Source organism: Dipodomys spectabilis, unplaced genomic scaffold (assembly GCF_019054845.1).
Source record: "Dipodomys spectabilis isolate Male_0828 unplaced genomic scaffold, ASM1905484v1 ptg000024l, whole genome shotgun sequence".
Lineage (NCBI taxonomy): Eukaryota > Metazoa > Chordata > Mammalia > Rodentia > Heteromyidae > Dipodomys > Dipodomys spectabilis.
Genome location: NW_024870701.1, coordinates 1,769,443 through 1,773,744, shown reverse-complemented (window position 1 = coordinate 1,773,744; position 4,302 = coordinate 1,769,443).

The following is a 4,302-nucleotide window of genomic DNA, read 5'->3' as shown; positions in this document are numbered from 1 at the left end:
TTTCATCTTTATTTGTCCATGGGAAAAGAAACAAAAAAGGCAAGAGAACTGAATGATAAGAATGGAAGAATTAAAGTATAAGTTTAGAAAAAAAATTAAGGAAAGACGAAAAATCAGATCTTAAGTAGTCTTGGGGCACTTTGCTCCAGGAAACTGGCCACATAGAAAAACAGGGGGAAGGGAACCTTATAATAGTGACAGAATAATAAAGATACAATTTCTAACAGAATGAGTTGACTGCAGAATTTTACCCTGATGTGTAGCTGCTTTCATGTGGGTTGTTCTGTAAAACACCTAATTAGTAACAAAGGCTCCAGAAGTACAAAAAGATATCCATACAATATGAATCTAAAGAACATAGTGATAGAAAAAACTATAAGTGATTATATTATTTGAGATTTCCCTTCAATCTACCCTATTTCAGTTAATACTTTTGTATACATTTGTCTATCACCCAGCATATTATGAGTTTGGAAGCTAAATCTAGCTTCCATATGTAAGGGAAAACATGGATACTTTGTTTCTGGGCCTGATTTATTTCACTTAACATATTTCTTTTCCAAAGCTTTCCATGTGTTTACAGGTAAAAATGTCATTCTTTCTAATGGGTGAGCAAAATTCCATTGTGTATATATGCCACATTTTCTTGATCCACTTGTCCATTGAGGGACATAGGGGCTGATTCCATATGTTAGCTATGCAATAAACATGGTTGGGTTGACAAAATGAAGCACCAGAAAGCAGGTGCTTGAAAGGAGTAGGTGGGGTCAAGGAGAAAGGGGTAGAATACCAAAGAGAAGAAAAGGATGGAAATTCAGACAAGAATGTATTTCCAATGTATATCCTACAAACATAAGGAGAGGAGGAAAGGGGTGAGTTGGGGAGGGATGGATGAGAATGTCAAAAGGGATGATATTGATCGAGATACATTGTATTTGTAAACTGTTTTGTAAATGGCAACTCTTGTACAACTACTTAAAGATAATAATAATTTAAAAATAAAAAGAAAAGACTCTAAAGAACATTGAGAAATGGATATACCGAACATGTGGACTCTGAAAGTACCTAATTCCTGCATTCATATAGCTGATGGAGCCCAAATTCTTTTTTTTTAGTTTTATTTTCTTGTAAAGGTGCTGTACAGAGGGGTTACAGTTACATGAGTACAGTAAGAGTACATTTCTTGCCAAGCATTGTTACCCCCTCCATTGTTTTTCTCCTATTATCCCTTCCCTCCCCTAACTCCCCCACTCCTTCCCTGACAAGTTGTAAAGTTCATTTCCAACATAGTGTCTTGTGAGTCTCATTGTTGCAATGGGTCATCCTGTGTCTTTGTTTCAGTATTTTGTTATTCCCCTTCCCCTCCCCAAATTAGATAAGTGTATATACAAGATGCAAGGTACCATATACAGTGACAACAGGGATATACCATAGGAGGAAGAACATGCAAAAGAAGCCCCAAAAATCATATAGTACATTAAAAACAACAGCAACAAAGCAAATCCTCTTGTGTCCATATCTTGGGGTTCATTTTACTTACCATCATTTTATATGTCATATGTAGATAGCTTTTAAGCTTTCCTGGAGCCCAAATTCTTTTATTGATAGCTTGACATTTTGAGTGTTTCTAAAATTTCACCAAAGCTCAACTCAGCATTCAGCAAACTCCTAATAACGTTTCTCCAATAAAGTAGAGAAAGCCATCCAAAAATTCATATGGAATAATAAAAGACCCAGAATAGCAAAAGCATCCTTAGCAGGAAGAACAATGTTGGAGGAATATTAATACCAAACTCTAAACTCTATTACAAAGCTATTGTAACATAAACAGCTTAGTACTGGCACAAGAATAGACCTGAGGCTAGAGGAGAATGAACATCCAAGAAAGGAGACAGTGAGAGAGGCTCCTGGGAAGTGACCAAAGACAGGGCAGGGTGAATGGCATGGTTAATGTGGATGGACGCCTTTCAGTCTTCCAAATGTTATTTTTCCTATTTCTACTGTAACATACTGTGACAAACAGTGATTTAAAACAACCCAGATTTATTATCTGACATTTCCATAGGTCAAAACTCCAATATGGGTCTTGCTCAGGGCTAAAATTAAGATGTCAGAAGGACTGTGTTCCTTTCTAGCAGCTCTGGAGAAGAATCCTTTCCATTCTTTTGACTGCGTTTCCTAGCCCCCTCCATCCATCTCCAAGGCCAGCAGCATTGTCTCTCTCTGATTCTTCTTCCCCCATCAAGTCTCTTGGACCACAACTGGGAAATATTCTCTGCTTTCAAGAAGCCTTGTGAAATGGTGCTGGCAGAATTGGCTATACATGTGTAGAAAACATGTATAGAAAGCCCTGTACCAGAATCAATTTCAAATGGATCAAAGACCTCAATTTAAGGCCAGGTACCCTGAAAATATTACAGGAAGGGATAGTGCAAACACTAGGGCTCCTAGGCATGGGTTGAAATTTTCTAAGGATCCAGGATTACAACAAATCAAAGAAAGACTAGGTAAATAGGATTGCATTAAACTGAAGAGTTTCTGCCTGGCAAAGGACATAGCTAGAAAGAGAAATAGAAAGTCCACAGAATGGGAGATCTTTAATGGTTAAGCATCAGACAAGGGCCTCATATCTAAAATATACTTGGAGCTCAAAAAATTTACCCCTGTCCCCCCCCCCTGCAAAAAATAAACCCGCATGGAAATTTCTAGCAATTCAACCTTCTATCAGTAGCAAACACTCTAATTCGAGAAGATTTACAGCTTCTTTCTTGACTATGTTCTGGAACTTCTCTATTTCTCCTCTCTGACCTCCTCTGTTTTGGGTCAACCATACAGAAGCCGGGGGCAAATCTCAGTGCTGAACTTCTAATGTAGCTCAAGATAGGCGGCTAGAGTTCAATAAATATTGATTGATGGTAATAGAGACAGTATCACTCTTCTTAGATGTCTTGTCACCGTGCCCACAGGAAGCTCCTGAGAGCCGGCACTGTGCAGGGTAGTTTCCATGACAGCAGAAATTAAGCACCAGCAAACTTGAAGCCACAAAAAGTCATGGGACAACATTCCCTGAACCTTGCATCATTCATGAGGGTTTATATATATACACATATATATATATATGTATATATATATATATATAATTTCAACACAAAGAACAGACAAAAATTTCCAACATGTCTTCTCCATAAACTGTAAAATTGTGTGAAGGCATTGCCTAAACATCATAGGATTACAATCTTTCAAAGCTACAGCAGTAAGAGAGTCTCAAGAGTGTGGAGAATGAAGCACATAATCTCTTCTAATGTTTTAGCCTTCATCCACAGGAAGAACTATATTTTGTGATTTTTCAGGCAATGTTGTTGATTTTGTTTGGGATTTGCGCTCAGGGCCTCAACCTTCTAGGCTTGAATAAGATGATCAAGAGGCCCTATCATTGAGTAATACACTAGCCCCAAGGCAATATTGAAGGGGGGAAAAAAAGCACGTGTTGCCTCTCTCGGTGCAATCTTGTACCTCCTTAGGATTGCAGTAGGCCATTTTTCTAGGCAGAAATTTGATATATTCATCAGGTTACATTACTAGCAGTAGAGATGAAATCCTGTAAAAGCAATGTGTCATATTCAATTTCTTTCTAAAACTTGTGTCTCTATCAGCCTGAATTTGTTTCAACTGTGATGACCTGGGTGACATCCTCAGTGCTGATAGATGATTCAGATTCTGCTGGGCTAGAGTCTCTGTCTCTGTCTCTGTCTCTGCCTCTCTCTCTCTCTCTCTCTCTCTCTCTCTTTCTCTCTCTCTCTCTCTCTCACACACACACACACACACATACACTCCACACACAGAAATACTTCTTGTTTTCACTTCTAACAATTCAGCTATAGGAATAAAACATGCCTTAGTAGAATACTACATGGAGAAGAGAGAAACAGTGTCATCCATGGAAGTACTCACATATAAGTATATAAAATAAAATTGTATCATTTCCAAATTGTGCTTGTTTATTCTATACTGGGGGTGCCATTTGAGATACTGACTTCTCCTACTGTTTTCTGTTTGTTTGTTTGTTTGTTGTTAGTTTTTGAGACAGGGTCTGGCTACCTTCGTCTAGGCTAGCCTCACATTCACAACCCTCCAGGCTCTACCTTCTTGAATAGGTGGGATTACAGACATGCCCTACTACCTATGATTCAAATTGCATTCTTTCAATCACCATAATTCTAAAAGCATAATTAGAAATCCATAGTTGGGAAAAGAGAGAACTAGCACTCAAAGAATGCCTCTTATTTACCATGACTATACTGA